Consider the following 15,174-nt stretch of genomic DNA (forward strand, 5'->3'; position numbering starts at 1 on the left):
TCCCGCCGGTTTGGCATATTTGGAGACTGAGGCCCGGGGGGCTCCTGCAGCAACTGGAGCTGCGGGGCTGGGTTGCCACCCTCCTCCTCCCACACCTGGCAGTCACCGGGAGGCTTCGGGGACTGCGTGAGGACGGGGGTGCGAGGCGCCCCTCGCCGGGGTTGGGGTCCCTGGCTCCCAGGCTGCGCGGGTGCGCGTGCCCCGGCCCTGTGGAAACCTGTGGCACTCGCGGGGCCACGGCGGAAGGTTCGAAGGCGGGAGGCTTGCTGTGTCCCCGCACTGGCCTCGGCGCCCCGGCGGCCGCAGTGACGCGCGGGCTCATACCTAGGCCCGGAGCAGACGCCGGGGAGCTGGCCACAGATGAAGCAAAGGAGGAGGTGGCCTGGGGACCCCGGGGGGAGGCCGGGGCCGAGGGGGTGGGGCCCAGGGTTGGGGACGGCTGCCCAGAAGGGAGGTAACAGTGGTCTCTAATGAGCTGGCGTTTAAGCTGAGATCCAGTTGAAGGCGGAGGAGATCCCGCTCCCAGGCACCTGAACAGAGGACCGTTGCAGTCTGTGTTCCGTGTGCTGGAGGCCTGGCTCTGCCCACCACCCTCAGGTCTTCTTGCCTCTTCCCTTGTGCGGCTGTGAGGGGTTGGGCTTGTGGGAAAGTGTCCCTGCAGCACGGTGCCCTGGGTATTGTGGAGGTCGGGAATCAACCTGATTTGTCCAGGCCGAGGCCCGGGAGCAGGGCCTGAGGGGTGGGATCACTGGGCCTGGCCCAGGCCTCCTGCGCCCCTTTGCTGCCCCCATCACCTACCTTGCTTGCGCCTTGGGCAGGGAGTCCTCACTGCCTCTGGTGACTGCGATGGCCAGAGCTCTCCCCCAAGGCTGCACCTGCGGGGGCTACGAAGGTCCCCAAAAGCGGTGACCCTCCTGCCCCCAAATTCAGTCCCTTTTTCTGCCTGGGGCTCCCTTTTGAAATCTCACCTGTGTGAAACTGTGGCAGGGTTGTCTGTTTAGGGGAAGGACGTCTTCCTCCCACCCTACAGGCATCTCAGATGCTCTTGGAAAGCCCCAGGGAGGGTTGTGGATGCCTATGGAAACTTCTGGTTGTGCTGCCTCTCCCTGCTCAGCCAGAGCGGGGCCATGTGCGGACATTTCACGGGGGTTACATGTGGTTATGGCCGCTTTAGGGCTGAAGGGACCTGGCTTTGGTTCTCTGCTGGCAGAGCGTGGCCAGGGGTGGCTCCAGGGTCACTGAGTGGGGATTGTGTGGGAACCAGAGCCTGCCTCCCCTTCCTTTAAAATACTTTTTATTTATTTATTTTTTTTGAGATGGAGTCTTGCTCTGTCGCCCATACTGGAGTGCAGTGACATGATCTTGGCTCATTGCAATCTCCACCTCCTGGGTTCAAGCAATTCTCCTGCCTCAGCCTCCCAAGTAGCTGGGATTACAGGCGTCTGCCCCTATGCCCAGCTAATTTTTGTATTTTTAGTGGAGACAGGGTTTCACCATGTTGGCCATGGCTGGTCTCGAACTCCTGACCTCAGGTGATCCACCCGCCTCGGCCTCCCAAGGTGCTGGGATTACAGGTGTGAGCCACCGTGCCTGGCCCCTTTAAAATATATTTTTTTAATGTGAAAAAATGCAGACAGGAAAGAGTATATGTCAGATACATGCACAGTTTAAAAAGTATAAAATGGATTCCTGTATACCCAGCCTTAGGGTTAAGAAATGTACCTTCCCCAGCCTGGGCAACATAATCTCTACAAAAATTTTACAAAGATAGCCAGGTGTGGTGGCACACACCTGTAGTCCCAGCTACTTGGGAGGCTGAGGTGGGAGGATCACTTGGGTCCAGAAGTTCAAGGTTACAGTGACCTAGGACTGTGCCACTGCAGTCCAGTCTGGGTGACAGAGTGAGACCCTGTCTGAAAATAATAATAATAAAAAGTCCCTTCCTGCTGATTCTGTGCTCCTGGTTTGGCCTCCCCACCACCACCGGGGCAAAGGTGATGTCTTCAGGCCAGACAGGCACAGGGGAGCCCAGGTAGTCACACCCAGATTTCTGCCCTTGGAAGGAGACCCACTAGGGAGTTAAGAAGTGTCAGGCAGTGAGTTCCTGGGGAAATTGAGGCCCAGGTGCTCCCCCAACGCTGCCTAGGGAGTAGAGATCCCTTTCTCTCTCCTCTGAGGTCCCTGGGATCAGATGAGGTTTAGCCAAGAGGGGTGGGATGAGCTGACTGGAGGGAGGGGTTTGGGGGCCAGGCTGGACAGGGACCCTCCAGCCTTTGTGGCCGCCTCCACTGTCAGTCTCAAAGACGCCAGCTCAGGTTGGGCTGGGCTTCTCTCCTCTGGGGGTGGCTGCACCTGAGAACCAGGTCAGAGACAGGGATGCCAAACAACAGAATGGGCTGGCCTCCTAGGGAAGGTGGCTGGAAGGACAGATGGGCTGTCTGGAGCAAAGGAGCAGGAATACCCATGTGGGAGACCTAGTAGGCAGCCATTGTGGCTAGGTGAAGGGGACCCCAGCCCACCTCAGGCCTGGCAGGCACTTTGGTCAACCTCTGAGTGCAGGGCTATGAAGTGTGCGGCATTTGAGCCAGGCCACAGATGTTCAGAGAGGTCTCACACGTACCTGATGTCACACAGCTACGATGGAACCCCTCTGGAGCTTGACTACTCCATGCCCAAGTCTGCTTATTGCCAACACCTTTACTCTTTCCCCAGCCCTGCCCTCCCTCTTGGGGAACAAGCGCTTTGGTGCCTCTGCAGACTGCAATGTTATCTTGGATTCCTCCAATGATGGGGAGCTCACTACTACACCAGGCATCCCAGGACAGAGTTCACCTCTCTGGATTTCCTGCCCCACTCTGTCTCCCACATGGTTGCTCTGCCTGCTCTCTCTGTTGGGAGACTCTAGGTGGGCTAAAGCTGGAGAATCACACTGCAAGATGCCAGGGCGTTCTGTGGGGTGGTGCTGCCTCCACCAGAGTCAGTACTTCCTCCTCACACTCAGGGCTTAGTCCAAGCACTCAACCTCTAAGATCTGTGGCAGGAAGAACTCATACCCTTAAAGACTTCTCTGGGGGTGAGGTGGGGATAGGACCCTGCTGTCCCCTCTGCCTGGCCCTGTTTCCTTCTCCTCTAGACCCCTACCCAAAGCCTACCCTCTGGCTGGTCACACCACAGGACCTGGAGCACGCCACAGGAATTATTACGGCTGTTCTGACTGCATGGGCCCTGGGAGAGGCCCCCACCTCCCAGCTCAGGGTGGCCCTGCCCTGCCTTCTGGGCCTGGGCTGGGGTCTGGGGTCATTCGGGAAGCCGGTGGCCAGTGGTGAGGGTCCCAGGGGCTTGCCTGCACTACACAGTGGCTTAGGAAATTACAGTTGAGTTCTGCGAACTCCAGGGTGTTAGCTCACAGTCCTCTGATTTCTGGTCCTTTTGAAGCATCACCTGTTTCCCCTTATACTCACTCTGGCCTCAGTTTCCCCATCTCATGCCAGCCCTCCAAACCTCAGATGAAAGCCTAGAGCTGCACATGCCCCTCCCCTGGACTAGCTCTCAGGGGACCTTGTTTTCCCAGGCAGGCTGGCTTCTCGGGGCAAGGACTGTTTTCTGTCTGTTTCCAGCCTCTTGTCATGCCTGGGTGGACAAATGGGGAGCCGGTGAGGTGAGCACCCTGGGGAGGGGTTGCAGAAAAGCACATCTTGGCTCTTCTTAATCTCTGAGTGACATTTAGCATTTCCTCCCATCTTAAATGCAAGCAGCATTCCCCAAAAGCAGTATTAGCAATACCTGTGGGTTTTGTTGCTGAAATATCAGAACTTTTCATCTCAGAGCTGTTGCATGGAATCTGTAAATATTTTTTCTCTTTTTTATTTTTATTTTTAAAGACAAGGTATTGCTTTGTTGCTTAGGCTGGTCTTGAACTCCTGGGAAAATGACCCTCCTAACCCAGCCTCCCAAAGTGCTGGCAGTACAGGGGGGTACCACCACGCCCGGCTGGAAATATTGTTTATACTCCCTGATCAACTGAAGTGACAGAGGCGGCCTGGTTTTACCATTTCAGGTGCTAATAACAAAAGAAGTTCTGACTCTGGGTACATGCACCAATCCACTCCTCCTATCAGGATAACAAAATACCCGGCATCCCTAAAGTGACATGCCACAAGTCTTCAAGTGTCTGATAGCACCATTTCTCCGGTCCCGTGCATCACTTATCGTAGGCATTGGTGAAACCCCACTTGTCAGCTAGAGTGGTCCCTGCCTGCACACATGAGCCTTCTGCCTGTCCTGGACTCAGACAGTGGCCCTGACTGTGGGCCTCTGCCTACTTTCAGACACTCTCTTCTGCCTGTGGGACTTTGGCAACTTGTCTGCCTGCCAACTCCCCACCCTAGTACCTCCCCCTCCTTCCTTCCTTCCCTCCTTCCCTCCCTCCCTCCCTCCCTCCCTCCTTCCCTCCTTCCTTCCTTCCTTCCTTCCTTCTTTCTGTCACCCCAGCTGGAGTGCAGTGGCATGATCATGGCTACTTGAGCCTTGAGACCCCGGGGGGATCCTGGGGGAGAGGGATCTTTCCAGTCTACTTCCAGGTTGGATGTCAGAACCTGGGATTCTGTAAAGTGACCAACTTTGCCCTACAGCTCAAGGCCTGCCTGGGATCTCCTCGGCCACCGTGGAGACCTGTATCTGAGCTCAGAGCCCTGGGAATGCACTGGGTGCTGCCCCAGGGCTTTGAAGAGACATGGCTGAAGGTGTGGAGCTACTTTGCTCTAGGGCCTTTTTGAGTCAGAGCTCTCCGGGGGCAACCAGGGACTGGGAGACCAGGGTCTGTGGCAGGGGACACAGCCAGGCCAGTGGCAGGGGCCAACACAGAACAGATTGCATCTCCAAATGTGGAAGCATCTTGGCAGTGAGCTACTGTTGCTGTGGGCATACAAGAGGCTAAGCAGACTTTTGACAAAAGGCTCTGCTTGTCAGGGGATGTTGGCATCAAGTAAGGCTTGTTTAAGGCGATCCTTGTGCGGCAGGAAGTCAGAGATGGGAGAGATGTGTTGGTGAGGAAAGCTGGTTGGGGGGCTTCCATTTGTCCTTAGAGAATGGCTGAGTGTGCCCCGTTTGGGAAGGGCCGTGTGGGTGAAGGGGCAGGGGTCTCATCTGGATGAGGCCTGTAGGTGGGTACGAGAGAGGTTCCACATGGAGGTGTGATGAGGACACCAGCAGGAGGCTGCCCAGGACATGGGGCCGTGGCAACCCCTGGGGGACGTCCCCATGAGGTGGCGGGGCTGGGAGTGAGGAAGGGGCCAGGCCCACAGGGATGGGGGAAAGGGAGAGGCACATTGTGAAGTTGCCTGCCAGGCTCCCCCTGGGTGAAGCTGTTCTCTGGAGACCCACCTCCAGGTTTTAGGGGGCTGGGGTCTGCACCTCTCTTTCAGGGCTTCCTCTCCACCTTCCAAGCTTCCAGGCAGAGGCTAGCAGAAGTACAACTGGGCTGGGGGCCTTGTCTCCAAGATGCATCACAGACTCACTCCGTGTGTGACCTTCCCAGCTTGGGGCTGCACGGAGCAGTAATGTCTCAAAACGATATTGGGGACTCCTGTAGGGTGGTCAACTTTTCACTACCCCAGAGAAGGCCACTAAAATCAAAGTGGCCAGGCATGGTAGCTCAGCCTGTAATCCCAGCACATTGAGAGGCTGAGACGGGGATCACTTGAGCTTAGGAATTTGAGACCAGCATGAGCAACACAGTGAGACCCCGTCTCTACAAAACATTAAAAACTTAGCTGAGTGTCTTGATGTATATATATTCCCAGCTACTCAGGAGGCTGAGGCAGGAGGATCACTTGAGGCCAGGAGTTCGAGGCTGCAGTGAGCCCTAATCATGCCACTGCACTCTAGCCTGGGTGACAGTGAGACTCTGTCTCCAACAAAAAAAGAACAAAAAACCAAATGGATCTTGTTCCACATAGGGCAGACAGGACCCAGAGGACACAGCAGTCCGCAGCAAAGGCACTGGATTCTGAATGGCCCGTGTCTTGTTTGGGGAGAGGGGAACTGTTGGTCCCCATCTGTGTTCCAAGGCTTGGTGACAAATTCCAGCAAACCGTAGTGGTTTAAAATGGCAGTCCGCATAGATGGTCTCTCACAGTTCCTGGGAAGCAGGACCTTGGACTCCATGGCAACCTGGTTCTGCTCTAAGGTCTCAACTGAGGTGTCAGTGCCTGGGTTTACCTCTAAGGCTTTGTAGTGGGGTAGGTTGGGCACCCCCCTTCACATCCAGCTGGAGCCTCGGAGCAGGACCTCCTGTGGAACCAGGGTCTTGGCAGACGTCCTCAATGAGTGGCGTCGAGACCAGGCCATCCTGGATTAGGGTGGGCCCTGGACCTGTGACAGGAGATCATCTAAGAGAAAGAGGAGAGGGATCTGAGATGCACAGATGGGGAACCAGCCATGAGGACAGGGCAGAGACTGGAGTGTGTGGCCCTGTGCCTGAGGCACCTGAGCCACCAGGAGCTGGAGGAGGCTGTGCAGGGTCCTCCCCAGAACCTTTGGAGGGAGCATGCCCGGGACACTTCAATGTGGGGCTTCTGGCTGCAGAGCTGCGAGGAAATAACTCCCTTGCTGTTGTGAACTACCCAGGTTGTGGTAACTTGCTGTGGCCACCCTGTGATGCCAGTATACCTCCTTCCCTCATGTCTGGTGCCAAGGCCGGGAGAGTCAAATACCTGGGGCTAAAAGCATTGGGGTTCCTCAGGTGATCCTCTTTGCACCCCTGCATAGGGTGTTTGCCCACACGGCCTCAGGGTCATGAGTTTTCTGCAGGCAGCCACCTGACCTGTCCAGCCGGGCATGTGTCTCCCCCATGGGTCAGTTTGGGCAGCAGGTTGGGTCCCGTGTAAGGCTCAGGGCTGCTGGGCTTTGATGTCACCTGTTGCCACGGTGACTCTGGTTGCTAGGATCAGACTACTCCCTTCCTGGGCACACTGTATCCCAAATCCCCAGAAGAACCAAGGGGATCCACCAGCACAAGGCTCGTTGGGGAGGGAGTCCTTGGCGCTCAGGTTTGAGAGAGAGAGTCGGGGCTGGCCAGGGGGTGTGGCTTGGGCAGAGGAGAGTGCTCATGGTGATCCTGAGGAGACCCTCCCTTCCCTCGTTCATTGCTCCCAAGGCCAGGTGTCTCTAAATGAAGCCAGTTGTGGAGAATGTTGGTCCTGCAGTGGCGATTAATGCAAAGATGCCCTGAACAAAGTGGGACACACGTACCTGCCTGCTACCCCTTCCCAGCTGCTGTTCTTGGATGCATGTGCTCTTATGGTGGGACCCATGAATATGTGGCTCACGGTCCTGGGGCACACCCCATTGTGTGAGGCTGGGGGTCTTGTGGGGAGCCAGGCCCCTGGTGTGGGTCCCTGCTCAGAAGCCCCACGCAGCCCCTGTTCTGCTGAGTGCGGCTGAAAGCCCCCCATACCCACAGCCCTCTGTCCTCAAATTTTTCTCATTTTAAAAATTGTGGTAAAATACCCATAACATAGGACTTAACCATTTTAACCTTTTAAAAAGAATTTAAATTTTTTAAGAGATAGGGTCTTGCTCTGTCACCCAGGCTGAAGTACTGTGGCGTGATTTTGGCTCACTCCAGCCTCTGCCTCCTGGGCTCAAGCGATTCTCCCACTTCAGCCTCTTGAGTACCTGGGATGGTAGGCACGCACCACCATGCCAGCTAATTAATATATTTTTTCTTGTACAGACCGGGTCTCAGTATGTTGCCCAGGCTGATCTCAAATTCCTGGCCTCAAGTGATCCTCCCACCTCAGCCTCCTGAGTAGCTGGGATTATAGGCGAAAGCCACTGCATCCGGTGACTTTTTTTTGTTTGTTTCTCTAATAGCTGCCATCCTGATAGGGTGAGCTGGTGTCTCGTGGTGGTTTTGATTTGCGTGTCCTGAAGGACTTGTGACTTTGAGCGTCTTTCCATGTGCTTGCTGCTGTTTATAGACATGTCTGTCTTCCCTCTCATTCTTGCATGCGGGCGTCCACAGGCTGACCCCTCAGCTGCTCAGCCAGGCCCCTGCTCCTGTCCACAGGGCCCACCCTCCAGGTGCACTCCCTGCCCGCCTCCTGCAGGTTCCTTTCCTGGGCATGGTGGCCCAGCCCTCTTTGTCCCTCACCTCACCTGCTTTCTTCATGGCATGTGCACATCTGACATGGTTACTCGTTGTGTGATTTCTGTCTGCCTTTGCAGTAGACACACCACAGACGCTCAGCCAATGCTTGAACCAGCAGGTGGGTCTGACTATGCCAGGACGGGACGGTGGCTCAGAGAGGGGCTGCCTGGTCTGGGGCCTGACAGCCGGGAGGAGGAGAGGCCTGTAGCACCCATTGGAGGTGCGTGGTCGCCCAGCAGAAGAACAAGGGAGGAGGCAGTCAGGCGGGGGCGCTCCTGCCCAGGCCACGGAGCTTTAATTAAAACCCGCCCGGAACATGACCCCACTCTGCCGTGCATTCTTCACTTAATTGGGGCCCTTCGGGAGGGGCCGGCTGAGGTTAATTAAAAAGTCCAGCTGAAGACATTGTTGTCTTCCTAGCATCTGCTGCCAGCATCCGCCTGCCTGTGCCCAAGGCCTGGGCTACCGGGGTGGGCAGAACCATGCCCCAGGGGCCTCCAGCCCCCATGCCTGTCAGTGCAGCCTGCCGCCAGCCTGGGCAGGGGACTGTGAGTGCCCCCTCTGGCCTTAATGAAAAGGAGACTCTCCCGGATACCCTGAACTGATGGGCCCCAATGCCCCACCATGGGAGAGCAAGGCTGGCTGTGGGACACCAGAGCACCCCAGCCTGCCCCGGCCTACTTGTGTCAGCTCCTAACTCCTACCCTGGGGGTCTGGGTGCTGCCCACGGCTCCCAGGCGACTGCGCGGTGACCCTGCCCTCTCCAGCTCCTCTGCCCATCAATCACCTGCAGGCTCAGCTACACACCTACACCTGGGAGACCCCTTTCTCAGGAGGCAGGGAGTAGCCAGGGCTGCCGTGGAAGGTTCTGGGTGCCGCAGGAACATGCAGAGGGTGGGTGGCCCCGTGAGGGAGGCTGGCATAGAAGGCAGGGGAGGGCTGTCGCACTGCCTTCTCAGCGTATGCCCCGGGGCTTGGCCGCAGTGAGGGAGACAGTGGTTGGAGGAGAAGGGGCAGAAAGAGGAACTCAAGCAGTCAGGGAGTGCCGGGCCCCCTTCTGCCCCAGTGGGAGGAGATGATAGACGAGGAGGTGACAGAGTGTCACCGTGGCCTGCAGGACAGCCACCCGCCCAGAGCCTGGGCACCCATCCAGGTCTCCCAGTGCTGTGGTCCAGGCCCGGAGGCCCCCACAGAGCCGAAGTAAGTAGGCAGGTTGTGGGAGGAGGTCCTGTGCACCTGGCACACAGGGATGCTTGTGATCCAGGAGAGAAATGAACCCTTGGCAACAGCTGGGAAAGATCTAAACAACTGATGCACTGGTGCAATGGACTTGCAGGTGCAGACAGCAGCCATGCTGGGGGCTAGTCAAGGGGCCCCATTTGCTGACTAGGCACATGGCCTGGAGTCTGGGAGCCAGGCATCACACTGGGCTGGTGGTGTGGAAGCCCGAGGAAGCCTCTTGTGCTATACAGCACACGATGTCCAAGGGGCCAGGGTGGGATTCATGCCATAAAGGTGGAGGCTGCTTATCAGTCCCAGGCCGCAGAAGAGGGGACAGAGGCAGACGCCAGACCGCCTCCCTGACCCTGGACTGGCCCGCAAAGAAGCAACTCAGAGTGGGTGGTGGCCAGCTGCACACCTTTAGGCAGCACTGGGCCAGGATGGCCTGAGCAGAGCCACCTTATGGTTAGACACAGCCCAAGAAAGTGCCCACACTAATGGGGAACAGACTGGCCTCTGACCCTCCACCTGAGGCAGGCCAAGTGACACGGAAACAGGGAGGTGACCAGGATTCTGTGTCTGCAGGGTCCCCACATGATGCTCCAGACACAAAGCACACAAACCATCATGGACACTGAGCACAGTGCCTTGGCACCCCAACAGCACTGTGACCCCTGCACTATCCCCTACATTATCCCCCTACACTATGCCCCACACTATTCCCTTCACTATCCACCTACACTATTCCCCTCCACTATCCCCCTTACACTATCCCTCTACACTATCACCTACACTATCTACCTGCACTATGCCCCACACTACCCCCTTCACTATACACCTACGCTCTCCCCCATGGTATCCCCATACAGTATCCTCCCTGCACTGTTCCCCTACACTATCCCCACTACACTATCACCTACACTGTCACCTACACTATCTACCTGCACTATGCCCCACACTATCCCCCTTCACTATACACCTACACTCTCCCCCATGGTATCCCCATACAGTATCCTCCCTGCACTGTTCCCCTACACTATCCCCACTACACTATCACCTACACTATCGCCCTACACCATCCCCCCTACACTGTCCTTCTACAGCACCCCCTACACTATAGCCTCGGCAATATCACCCTATGCTATTGCCGTACACTATCCCCTGTACTCCATCCTTCTACACTATCCCCTCTACACTATCCCTCTACACTGTCACCCCTGCAATATCACCCTACACTCTCCACCTAAACTATCCCCCAACATTATCCACCTACACTATACCCCTGCATTATCCCCCTACACTATCCCCTTAACACCATCCACCTACACTATCCCCCAAACTATCCCCCCAAACTATCCTCCTACACTATTGCCCTACACTATCCCCTACACTGGCCCCTACACTATCACACCTGCAATATTACCCTACACTCTACCCCATACTATCCCCCCAAAACTATCCCTCCTACACTATCCCCCCCTACATTATTCCGCTACACTACTCCCCTACACTATCCTCCCTACACTATTTCTCTCCACTATCCCCTACACTATCGCCCTGCACTATCCCCCTATACTATCCCCCTACACTATTCCGTATACACTATTACCCTACACTATCCCCCCTACACTATTCACCCTACAGCATCCCCTACATGATACCCTACACTATCGCCCTGGCAATACCACCCTACACTATTGCCCTACACTATCCCCCTGCACTCTCCACCCTACATTATTCCCCTACACTACCCCCTACACTATCCCCCTATACCATCCCCCTACACTATTCCCCCTACACTATCCCTCTACACTATACCCCACACTATCGCCCCACACTATCCCCTACACTCTCACCCTATACCATCCTGCTACACTATCCCCCCTACACTATCCCTCTACACTATACCCTACACTATTGCTTCTGCAATATCACCCTACACTCTCCCCCGACACTTTCCCCTTACACTATCCCCCCTACACTATCCCCCTACACCATCCCTCTACACTACCCTCCTACACTCTTCCTGTACACTATCCCTCTATACTATCACCCTACACTATCCCGCCACACTATCCTTCCTGCTATATCACCCTACACTCTCCCCCTACGCTGTCACCCTACACTATCCCTCCTACACTATCTCCCTATACTATCACCCTATGCTATCCCCCTACACTATCCACCTATGCTATCCCCCTACACTATCCGCCTATGCTATCCCCCTACACTATTCACTGTACGCTATGCCCCCATGTTATTCCCCCTACTGTATCCCCCATACGTTATCCCCCTACACTGTCCCCACTATGCTATACCCCTGCACTATACCCCTATGCTATCTCCCTTACACTATCCCCCTATGCTATCTCCCCTACACTATCCCCCTTTGTTGTCCCTCCATGCTACTCCCTACGCTATCCCACTACTCTATCCCCCCGACACTGTCCCCCTACGCTATCCTGCTACACTATCCCCCCTACACTATCTCCATACACTATCCCCCTACACTCTCCCCCTACTCAATTCCCCCTACACTCTCCGCGTACACTATCCCCGCTACGCTATCCCCCGACGCTATCCCCCTGCACTGTATCCTACATTATCTCCCCTACGCTATCCCCCTACACTCTACCCCCTACACTCTCCCACTACACTATCCCCCTACACTATCCCTATACACTATCCCTCTACAGTATCCCTCCTACACTATCCCCCCTACACTATTCGCCTACACTATCCCCCCTACACTCTTCCCCTACACTATCCTCTCTATGCTATCTCCCTATGCTATCCCCCTACATAATCCCCCTATACTATTCCCGTGCACTTTTCCCTTGCACTATCCCCCTACTTTATCCCCTACACTCTCCTCACTACATTCTCCCCTACGCTATCCCCCTACACTATCCTCTCTACACTATCCCCCTACACTATCCCCCACAGTCTCCCTCTACACTATCCTCTCTTCACTGTCCCACTACACTATCACCCAATACTATCCCCCTACGCTATCCCTGTACACAATCCCTCTGCACTATCCTCCCTACACTATCCTCCAATGCTACCCCCCTATACTGTCCTTCTACACTATTCTCTACACTGTACCCTACACTATCCCTCCTACAATATCCCCCTACGCTATCCCCCTACCCTGTCCCTATACACTATCCCCCTACAGTATCCCCCTTACCCTATTCCCTCTACACTGTTCTCCTACCCTATCCCCCCATGCTATGCCTCTACACTATCCCTTACCTTATCCCCCATGCTATCCCTACTGTGCTATCCCCCTACACTATCCCCCCATACCATCCCCCTACACTATCTCCCCTACTCTATCCCACTACGGTTTTCTTCTACGCTATCCTGCATGCTATCCCCCCTACGCTATCTCCCTACACCATCCCTTACGCTATCCTCCTACGCTATCCTTGCTATGCCATCCCCCTACGCTATTACCCCTTCACTATCCTCCTACGCTATCCCCCCTACACTATCCCCCTACGCTATCCCTCCTACAGTATCACCTCCTATGCTATCCCTCTACGCTATCCTTCTACTCTATCTCCTTAATCTATCCTCCCTACACTCTCCCTGTACACTATCCCCCTATCCTATCACCGCTACGCTATCCCCCTACACTGTCCCCCCTGTGCTATTCCCCTACGCTGTCTCCCCTATGCTATCCCCCTACGCTATCCCCCTACCCTATTCTTCTATTCTATCCCCCCTACACTATCCCCCTACACTCTCCCCCTACTCTATCCCCCAAAGCTATCCCCCCTACACTATCCCTTTACACTGTCCCCATACACTATTCCCCCCATACTATCTCCCTACATTATCCCCCACGATATCCCCTTACACTATCCCCCCTATGCTATTCCCCTACTCTATCTCCCTACACTATCCCCCATTCTATCCCCCTACGCTATCCCCCTACACTACCCGCCTACACTATCCCCTCTACACTATCCCCCCTACACTATTCCCCCCACACTATCCACCTACACTGTCCCCCAACGATATCCCCCTACGCTAACCCCCCATGCTATCCGCCTCCACTATCGCCCCTAAACTATCCCCCAACAAAATCTCCCCTATGCCATCCCCCCTGCAAAGTACCCCCTACACTATCCCCCTACACTGTCTCTATACTCTATCACCCTACCCTATTTCCCTTAGCTATCCCTCCACGCTATTTCCCCTATGATATCCCCCTACACTATCCCTGTATGCTATTCCCTTTTGCTATCCCACTACACTATCCTTTACTTTATCCCCCTATGCTATCCCTGCTACGCTATCCTTCTACACTATCCCCGCTTGCTATCTCCCTATGCTATCCCCCCATGCTATCCCCCCTACGCTATCCCCCTATGCTATCCCTCCTATGCTATCCCCCTATGCTTTCCCCACTATGCTATCCCTCCTACGCTGTCCCCCAATACGCTATTCCCCTACGCTGTCCTTCTACCCTATCCCCCCAATCTATCCCCCCTACACTATCCCTCTACACTATACCCCTACACTATTCCCCTACGCTGTCCTTCTACCCTATCCCCCCAATCTATCCTCCCTACACTATCCCTCTACACTATACCCCTACACTATCCCCCTACACTATTCCCCTACACTCTCCCCTACTCTCTCCCCCTTACAGTATCCCCCTATGCTATCCTCCTGTGCTATCCCCCCTACACTATCCTCGTACACTGTCCCCCTACACTATCCCCCGTACACTATCCCCGACGCTATCTCCCTATGCTACCCCCCTACGCACTCTCCGCTACACTATCCCCCTACACAATCCCTTTTATGCTATGCCCCCTCCACTATCCTCCTCCACTATCCCCCTACACAATCCCCCCTATGCTGTCCCCCTACACAGTGCCCCCCACACTGTACCCCCTACACTATCCCTTTACACTATCCTCCTACTCTGTTTCCCTACGCTATCCCTCCTATGCTATCCTCGTATGCTGTCCCCCCACCATATCCCCCTATGCTGTCCCCCTACACAGTGCCCCCCACACTGTACCCCCTACACTATCCCTTTACACTATCCTCCTACTCTGTTTCCCTACGCTATCCCTCCTATGCTATCCTCGTATGCTGTCCCCCCACCATATCCCCCTATGCTATCCCTCCTACGCTATCCTTCTACGCTGTCCCCCCTACACTATCCCCCTAGGCTATCCCCCCATGCCATCCTCCTACGCTATCCCTCATGCTATCTGCCTATGCTGTCCCCCCTACTCTATCCCCCCTATGCTATACCCTTAGGCTATCCTCCTATGCTATCCCCCTACACTATGCTCCTACTACGCTATCCCCCCTACTCTATATCCCTATATACTATCCTCCTACACTGTCCCTCCTACACTATCCTCCTACACTATCCCCTTTACACTATCCCCTACACTATCCCCTTTACACTATCCCCTACACTATCCCCCCTACACTGTCCCCCTACACTATCCCCGCTACACTATCCCTATATGCTATCCTCCTACACTATCCCTCCTACACTATCCCCTTTACACTGTCCCCCTACACTATCCCCCACGCTATTTCCCCTATGCTATCCACCGTACATTATCCCCCTACGCTATCCCCCATGCTGTTTCCCCTACACTATCCCTCTATACTATATCCCTACACTATCCCCCTATGCTATCCCCCGACACTATCCCCTACATTATCCCTTTACACTATCTCCCTACGCTGTTCCCCCTACGCTATCCCTCTACACTATCCCCCATGCTATCCTCCTTACACTATCCCCCACACTATCC

Source organism: Pongo pygmaeus, chromosome 1 (genome assembly GCF_028885625.2).
Source record: "Pongo pygmaeus isolate AG05252 chromosome 1, NHGRI_mPonPyg2-v2.0_pri, whole genome shotgun sequence".
Lineage (NCBI taxonomy): Eukaryota > Metazoa > Chordata > Mammalia > Primates > Hominidae > Pongo > Pongo pygmaeus.